At 32.8% G+C, this 9969-nt stretch overlaps 1 long non-coding RNA gene across 1 annotated transcript; it reads left to right on the top strand.

The window, feature by feature from the left end:
• The first annotated feature begins 7264 nt into the window (after positions 1-7264).
• LOC127720973 (uncharacterized) lies at positions 7265-8847 on the top strand. Its single transcript, XR_007991010.1, has 2 exons — positions 7265-7463; positions 8611-8847. It is a non-coding gene; the product is annotated as an uncharacterized LOC127720973 (long non-coding RNA).
• Positions 8848-9969: the final 1122 nt, after the last annotated feature.

The raw sequence follows: 9969 nt of genomic DNA, 5'->3' as shown, positions 1-9969 counted from the left end.
GACACTACGTACTTTTTATTGCTTAATTCTTTAGAATTTAATATGCAATGTTTCGGGTTCTTTCGGGAGTATTCCAAGGTAAACCCTCATCAGAGGCCGACCTTTAGCTATTTATTTCGTATCTAGTATCATAGATAGATGTGTGTCTGTTTCATAACAGTTTTTTTTTAATTTAATTTATTAACTACACGTGCATATAGGTCTACGTTGTAGCTAGTCTTTTTACAGACTAAAGAAACTGACCAAGTAGATCAGCACCTTTGGTTAATTATTCATATATATAATGAAAAGACTTATTGTCTTTATTCTCGTAATCTAATCTATCATAAATCTACACGAGATCTAATAGTTAGTAGTTATCAGTGCTATACTGTTGAATTCACACTAGACTGCCGTGTATGTTTTAACACCTATTTGATAATATACCAATGTCTCCATGTTTAACAATTGAAGAGGTTTGTGTAGATACTATGTCGGGTCTATGCATGAATATAACAGGAACCATTCTGTTTTCCCTTGTACGTGATCTCTTGAAATAAATCGGCTTAATGATTAATTATCATGTTGCCAATATTCTTATTGTTTTTTAAACCAATATCTGGTTTGGATTAAGAAAGTTTTTTTTTTTTTTTGGCAATCGGATCTTTCCGAATTATATACCAAATTTTGTTATTACCGTGTTAAGATATTTCTGCCACTTGTTTTCTAATATTTGGTTTCTTTCGAAGTTGCTGTCTGCATCTATGCTAACTCAGCCTAACTGTATTAGTTAGGGAGGAATCCGCAAGACATTTACACTTTAGACCGTATTTATACGTTTATCTTATAAGTACATTAGTTGTAGTTAGTTTCCATGCTACCTTCGAAGGTTTGAAGTTAATAGTACAACTTCCATAGTTCATTGACAATCATATTAGTTTGTAGTAGGTTTCCATGCTACCTTCTAAGGTTTGGCATGATACATTTATAAAACTACAGCATATTAAATTCTAAAGAATTAAGCAATAAAAAGTACGTAGTGTCAGGTCAGAAATATTGATACCATACCATGAATAAGTGGGTTTATGGTCTTTTTATAAAACAAAAAGGTCAGAAATATTGATACCATACCATGACTAAGTGGGTTTATGGTCTTTTTATAAAACAATTTGATACGGTGAATATTTCACTAGTTGTGATCTCACCCGTTGAATCAGGTTCTATTTAATTATAGAATTTTTGATCCTTATTTATGCTATGGTACGACGTATTTCTGATCGAGAAACTACGTACGACACTATACTATATGTACAATGTAATAGTATACAATTCTATATGTATATAATACTGTATATCTTTCTTTATGTATATAACACTGTACATCTTATACAATATACATGTAACTAATTATGTAAATAACATAGATCTACTATATAGCTATCACTATTTACATATGAAACAAAGATATACCTGAAACAATAAAGTAATGAATAAAAATAAAATAAAATAATACAGAAACAAAATGTATGCATATAACATACAAGACACTGATATATATATATATATATATATATATATATATTGGAAAATGATACCGAATCATATTTGACTGAAACATGGAAGTTATACTATTATACTAGCAAACAACCTTATGTCAACATAGTCCTTAAACATACTTGAAATATTTGCAATTGGACGTATAGCAATCAACAATCAATAATTCATCACTATGTTAAACCTTAGAAGGTAACATGGAAAACAATTTACAAACTGATTACTTGTAAATGAACTAGCTAAGGGAAGTTATACTATTATACTAGCAAACAACCTTATGTTATCACTATATATATCATCGTCTAAAACATACATGAAATATTTGTCACTGGACTTTAAGTAACCACAATCAATAATTCATCGCTGTATCGTGTCAAACCTTAGAAGGAAGCATGGAAACTAACTACAAACTAATATGATTGTCAATGAACTATGGAAGTTATACTATTATAATAGCAAACAACCTAGTTTCACCACTATATGTATCATAGTTCTAAACATACATGAAATATTTGCCACTGGATGCTAAGCAACCAACAAATCTTTAATTCATCGCTGAATCATGTCAAACCTCAGAAGGTAGCATGGAAACTAACTACAAACTAATATGATTGTCAATGAACTATTGAAGTTATACTATTATACTAGCAAACAACCTTATGTCATCACTATATCATAGTCCTAAACATACATGAAATATTTGCCACTGGATGCTAAGCAACCAACAAATCTTCAATTCATCGCTGTATCATGTCAAACCTTAGAAGGTAGCATGAAAACTAACTATAAACTAATATGATTGTCAATGAACTATGGAAGTTATACTTTTATACTAGCAAACAACCTTATGTCATCACTATATCATAGTCCTAAACATACATGAAATATTTGCCACTGGATGCTTAGCAACCAACAAATCTTTAGTTCATCGCTGTTTCATGTCAAACCTAAGAAGGTAGCATGGAAACTAGTTACAATAATATGATTGTCAATGAACTATGGAAGTTATACTATTATACTAGCAAACAACCTTGTTCCACCACTATATGTATCATATTTCTAAACATACATGAAATATTTGCCACTGGATGCTAAGCAACCAACAAATCTTCAATTCATCACTAGTTCATGTCAAACCTTAGAAGGTAGCATGAAAATTAACTACAAACTAAAATGATTGTCAATGAACTATGGAAGTTATACTATTATACTAGCAAACATCCTTGTTTCACCACTATATGTATCATAGTTCTAAACGTACATGAAATATTTGCCACTGGATGCTAAGCAACCAACAAACTTTAATTTATCGCTGTATCATGTCAAACCTTAGAAGGTATCATGAAAACTAACTACAAACTAATATGATTGTCAATGATCTATGGAAGTTATACTATTATACTAGCAAACAACCTTATGTCATCACTATATCATAGTCCTAAACATACATTAAATATTTGCCACTGGATGCTAAGCAACCAACAATCGTTAATTTATCGCTATATCATGTCAAACCTTAGAAGATAGCATGGAAACTAACTACAAACTAATATGATTGTCAATGAACTATGGAAGTTATACTATTATACTAGCAAGCAACCTTATGTCATCACTATATCATAGTCCTAAACATACATAGTATATTTGCCACTGGATGCTGTATCATGTCAAACCTTAGAAGGTATCATGAAAACTGACTACAAACTAGTATGATTGTCAATGAACTATGGAAGTTATACTATTATACTAGCAAACAACCTTATGTTATCACTATATATATCATCGTCTAAAACATACATGAAATATTTGTCACTGGACTTTAAGTAACCACAATCAATAATTCATCGCTGTATCGTGTCAAACCTTAGAAGGTAGCATGGAAACTAAATACAAACTAATATGATTGTCAATGAACTATGGAAGTTATACTATTATACTAGCAAACAACCTTATGTCATCACTATATCATAGTCCTAAACATACATGAAATATTTGCCACTGGAGGCTAAGCAACCAACAATCTTTAATCTATCGCTGTATCATGCCAAACCTTAGAAGGTAGCATGGAATCTTACTACAAACTAATATGATTGTCAATGAACTATGGAAGTTGTACTATTATACTAGCAAACAACCTTATGTCATCACTGTATCATAGTCCTAAACATACATGAAATATTTGCCACTGGATGCTTAGCAGCTTAAAATCTTTAATTTATCGCTATATCATGTCAAACCTTACAAGTCGCATGGAAACTAACTACAAATTAATATGATTGTCAATGAACTATGGAAGTTATACTATTATACTAGCAAACAACCTTATGTCATCACTATATCATATTCCTTAACATACATAAAATATTTGCCACTGGATGCTAAGCAACCAAAAACCATAAATCGTTAATTTATCGCTGTATCATGCCAAACCTTAGAAGGTAGCATGGAAACTTACTACAACTAATATGATTGTCAACGAACTATGGAAGTTATACTATTATACTAGCAAACAACCTTATGTCATCACTATATCACAGTCCTAAACATACATGAAATATTGGCAACAGGACGTTAAGCAACTAATATCGATAATAATTATTATGTCAAGCCGTTGAAGGTTACATGGAAACTAATAACAAATACATATGACTGTCAATGAACAACGAAAGTAATACTATTATACTAGCAACAGATCGTTGGCGTTTCAATGGGCAGAGTTGCCTCCCTGGAAATATCTGATATTGCTATATTTAACCATAATTATAGACATAAAACAGAGAAATACCCTACGAAAATAATATTAAATTCCACTAAAGAATGAGAATTGATGGATTTAATATATTTAATGAAGAAGGTGAACAAAGTGAACAACTATTTGAAATAGTACATTGTTTTCATTCCTTCTGAAGGTACGAGAATTCTTAGAATCAATAGCAACATGTACTTATAAGATAAACGTATAAATACGGTCTTAAGTGTAAATGTCTTGCGGATTCCTCCCTAACAAATACACTTAGGCTGAGTTAGCATAGATGCAGACAGCAACTTCGAAAGAAACCAAATATTAGAAAACAAGTGGCAGAAATATCTTGAATATCTTAACACGGTAATAACAAAATTTGGTATATAATTCGGAAAGATCCGATTGCCAAAAAAAAACAACAAAAAACAAAAAAAAAAACTAAAAAAAAAAAACAACAAACTATCTAATTCCAAACCAGATATTGGTTTAAAAAACAATAAGAATATTGGCAACATGATAATTAATCATTAAGCCGAAGACATTGATTCACAATACCCCACCACGGGAGGCTTTAGTATACAATCATTATACTGTGAAACAGATGTAAAAAGACGTGATGCCGATTTATTTCAAGAGATCACGTACAAGGGAAAACAGAATGGTTCCTGTTATATTCATGCATAGACCCGACATGGTATCTACACAAACCTCTTCAATTGTTAAACATGGAGACATTGGTATATTATCAAATAGGTGTTAAAACATACACGGCAGTCTAGTGTGAATTCAACAGTATAGCACTGATAACTACTAACTATTAGATCTCGTGTAGATTTATGATAGACTAGATTACGAGAATAAAGACAATAAGTCTTTTCATTATATATATGAATAATTAACCAAAGGTGCTGATCTACTTGGTCAGTTTCTTTAGTCTGTAAAAAGACTAGCTACAACGTAGACCTATATGCACGTGTAGTTAATAAATTAAATAAAAAAAACTGTTATGAAACAGACACACATCTATCTATGATACTAGATACGAAATAAATAGCTAAAGGTCGGCCTCTGATGAGGGTGTACCTGGGAATACTCCCGAAAGAACCCGAAACATTGCATATTAAATTCTAAAGAATTAAGCAATAAAAAGTACGTAGTGTCAGGTCAGAAATATTGATACCATACCATGAATAAGTGGGTTTATGGTCTTTTTATAAAACAAAAAAAAACTACCTTTTGTTAAAATATTCGAAATAGCTCTCGCCGCGATATATCCTTTTTTGCTGATGTGACTTAAAGCAACCATCAATCAATCAATCATATTTCATTCTTCTTCCTGAATGACGGTCTAAGCAAAATACATCTTTCAAGTAAATGTGTGTGAGGGTGTCTAATGGAAGTTTAACCTATTTAACGGATCCTTATATACTTTTAATGGTAAGAATAAATTCACCACATAACTTTTACCACTAAGGTGGTTTTGTTGCTATGCCCACAGGAAAATAAGGATTCACTACGGTGCATCGAGAGGATGAAAATACAGTTTGGCATTTATGACAAGATCTATTACTGAAATTTGTGAAACTTGTAAAATGTGCACTTTTTTTTTTAAAAGGCTATTTTAGTCATAAAAAATTCAAAGGTCACTGACGCCGGCAAATTTGAATAAAAGTGCAAAGTTTTTGAATGAATTATTCAACCTCTGACCACTCGAATAAAGTTTCTACCGATATACCATAGCGTTGAGCTTTATCTTTGAATTAAGAAGAACGTTAATTTTGGTGGTGATATTGCTGAATTGCCTTGTCTGCTATTTTCTATTTGAAGGGGATAGTGATCTTTATTCGTTAATAAACTAGATCCATTCTGATTTGGAAAGGTTGTTTAATAAACAATTAAAATGTATCTGTAATGAGGTCGATTTTGGGTCATTATCGCCCCCCTCGTTTTAAGGGAGTTATATATTTTGACGTATACAAATAATGTGAATTAACCAAACAGACACGGTACATTCATGTGCAAATCCAGACAACCTTGTGATTTTCAAACAGATTCATGGATGAAAATCTTTTAACAACCATACGCGTGACAATAAGTATACTTTGCGCTAGATTTGTATACCCTGTTACGACGTAAGGTGAATTATGTGTTACCTTAATTTGTCCGCTCGTAAGTCCCAAAAATAGTCCCCGTTCTCATAAAATTTGGTTGATTCTGCATGTCTTATACCTTCTGGTGACTACAGAACCACCAGTAGTGTAACCCAGATGATTAAAACCCTGCAATGGGTCGAATTACAAGAACGTAGAAAGAGAGTAAAGACCATCATGCTCTACCGCATAATACACCATCTTGTTGCAATATCACCAGAGCAATACTTAATGCCGAGGGGTGTAGCATTAACAAAAAGAGAACATGACACCAGATTCCTACTACCCTACTCGAGAATACAAAACCACCAGCAATCATTTTTTCCATCTGCAATTCGTCTGTGGAATGAACTACCATCTGCTGTCGTCACAGCTTCCACTTGGAAGGATTCAAAGACAGCCTCCAGACACCTGCTTCATGTTAGATATTTCAGTTTTAATTGCATATAACACCACGATGGCTTTTTACAGGATTTGTGTACATAGTATGTTGGAAAGATGTTTCCTTTGGGCATGTGTAAATAGTCATTTGCGACAATACACCAGAGGTGGTATGCAAATTATTGGAAGAAGAAGAACAACAAGAAGAAGAAGAAGAAGAAGAAGAAGAAGAAGAAGAAGAAGAAGAACTTTTCCTAGATTTTTATATGCAAATCGATATCTTTAATATCAGGAAATTATATATGTGCAGTTAATTTTGAATAATACATCTTCAGCCAATACAGTAAAGGCAAAAGTACAAACACAAATGTATTAATACTCTATGCGCTTAGGTGGCCGACTGTTTGATTCTAATATTTTTTTTTATATAAACACTAAAATGCGGTGGTTAAAACTGGAAATAAAATGGAAAATGCATTGTTTATGATTATTATTTCAGGAGTTTCACTATACTACAGCTACGATCAAACAGCACTAGCAATTTGCACAGCAGAAACTAATGGCTCCATGTTATTTTATGCAAGAGTTCTTGCTGTCAGAAGAAGTTGTAGGAATAAAGAAAAGTGTGAAGATATTTGCAAAAAAATAGGTTCATCGTAAGCATAATTAAGACTTATTTGTTATTCCTAAAAGCACTTTTTTAAAGATTTCATTTTGATTTTTAGTGTTTTACGCCACTTTTACCATAGCCGTATTTGGCACAACTTTTTGGAATTTTGGGTCCTCAATGCTCTTCAACTTTATACTTGTTTGGCTTTCTAACTGTTTTAATCTGAGCGTCACTTATGAGTCTTATGTAGACGAAACGCGCGTCTGGCGTATCAAATTATAAGCCTGGTACCTTTGATAACTATTTTAATCACCGCTTTTGGGCTATTTCGTGGCGTCCAGTTTTTATTGGTGGAGGAAGCCGGAGTGCCCGGAGAAAACCACTGACCATCGATAGAACTGACAATCCTATTCTCTAAAGATTGGAGTCGAGTGCACCCGCACGCGCGGGGTTCGAACTCACAACCTCAGTGTTGACTGGCTAGTGATTACATTAGTAACTACTATAACTACTATAGTAGTTACTAATGTAATCACTAGCCTAAGACTACTCGGCCACCAAGGCCCCTCTTCTTTAAAGACTCACTTTCTTGTGTCCTAGACCCTTTTTTACACCGGAATTTTTTTACCTATATTTTCGATCAAAACAAAAAACCTTCTACAATACTAACTAGGACTTTTAAACTAATCTTGTATGAAAGTTTATCATTCATTTCTTATTTTAAGCTCAAAGGTGAAGAGAACACACAAAGCTCAACCATGGCAAATGGTGATGTTATTCATCCCGTTTGTGTGGACACTATATTTCAGATACTGATGAACATGGTAAACACAACCTTTGATCGAGGTATCGAGAAATAAATAAACAACATTTTTCGATTTTTTTCGGTTTTATTTACCAATCTTGACTATAAATTCATTCGTTCGTGTGACTTTCCGAGACTCATGGATCATAAAATCCCGAGCATTTAAAAAAAATTTCAAAGAAGAAATTGAAATTGCTAAACAAAATCACATAATTAGTGCAAAAACACAGTTTTGATATATAACATTGGCAGATTCAAGGTGCGTAGAGGGCGAGCCCCTTCATTTTGGAGCCTGAATCCCCCTATTTACTCACTTTAATTGCAGAAGTATATAATTGCAGTTTGAACGCAGACATAGCTAAAGTGTTAATTGTTAATTATTTTTTAGATACCACTGTTTCGACGCCGTTCACATCTACGGCAGGTCTTCTTCGAAATACCTTTCAGCATACCGCTATCTGTTTGAAGGTTGCGGGGTGACAGTATGTGGTCCAAACTATTGCTGCTGTGGAAAAAATTAGATAAGCTTAGAATCTAGCACACTGTGACAAGAGATCAACTATTTAAAAAGATATGAATCATTGTTACTGTGACTAGTATCTGCAATAAAATTATCAAACATTTAGATGAATTTTATTTATATCCTAGGCAAGGCAATTTTAGGAGACACCTTCATCAATAGTTATTAAATGTGTGAGATTAAAGTAGATTTTTTTGTAATTCCTACTTACAAAAAGCGCAATAGCTACGAAGCCAATTAAACTTGCTACATTCTTTCGATTTATATTGAAAAATTAAATTGAGAATGGAAATGGGGAATGTTTTAAAGAGACTACAACACGACTGAAAAGCAGAAAACAACACAAGACCACCAATGGGTCTCCAACACAGGGAGAAAATTCCCCACCCGGAGGCGGGATTCAGCTTGCCCCTAAACACTAATATGTACAAGTTCAGTGAAAATGGACGTCACATTAAACTCCTTATCATAAAAATGAACTAAAATTAATAAAAAAAAACATACAAGACTAACAACGGCCAGAGGCTTCTGACTTGGGTCAGACATGATATTTTATAAACTATCTGACACCAGTCGGTTTTGTTTTCAATAGTGAAATCTTTGATACAATTATTCAATTACGATGTCTGACATTTGAATGAAAATTGATTGACTAATGGTATATTCATTCTTTAGCCGAACTAAATGCCTATTATATGAAGATCAAGTTTATTCTGTGGATAGGAACGTCAGAAGTCATCAGTGTTAAATTTCAAGGAGACAAAGACTTTTGACTATACAGAGACTCGTGGGTAGAAATCATGTACATGTTTGAAATATCCCCAAAGGCAGAAGGGCAGATCACGGTCAATCGATAAATGGATCTGTAGGCTGTTTCAGTATAAGGATGTGGATAGTTTACTGCACATTACTATAGTCATACGAATGTTGATTCCAATAATAAAAGTACAGAATGTGATAATGTAAAATAAATAGACAAGAAATGCGTACAAAATCTAGAAATGGTTAAAAAAATGAAAACTCAAGTTTAAAACTCATATTATAGCACTGACAAATAAATAAGACAACGTTGTCCTTAGATTCCATTCGACCATATTTGATTGAGTTAAAATATCCCGACGAAAACTACAAAAAGTATATATATATATTATATGAATACGATCATGCATGGTGTTTTCGTCTTTGAGAAAAACGCTGCCTCTCCACTCCTTCCAAAAGAAAAAAAAA

This window comes from Mytilus californianus, unplaced genomic scaffold (genome assembly GCF_021869535.1).
Source record: "Mytilus californianus isolate M0D057914Y unplaced genomic scaffold, xbMytCali1.0.p SCAF_11, whole genome shotgun sequence".
Classification (NCBI taxonomy): domain Eukaryota; kingdom Metazoa; phylum Mollusca; class Bivalvia; order Mytilida; family Mytilidae; genus Mytilus; species Mytilus californianus.
This window is presented reverse-complemented; position numbering and strand designations above follow the sequence as displayed.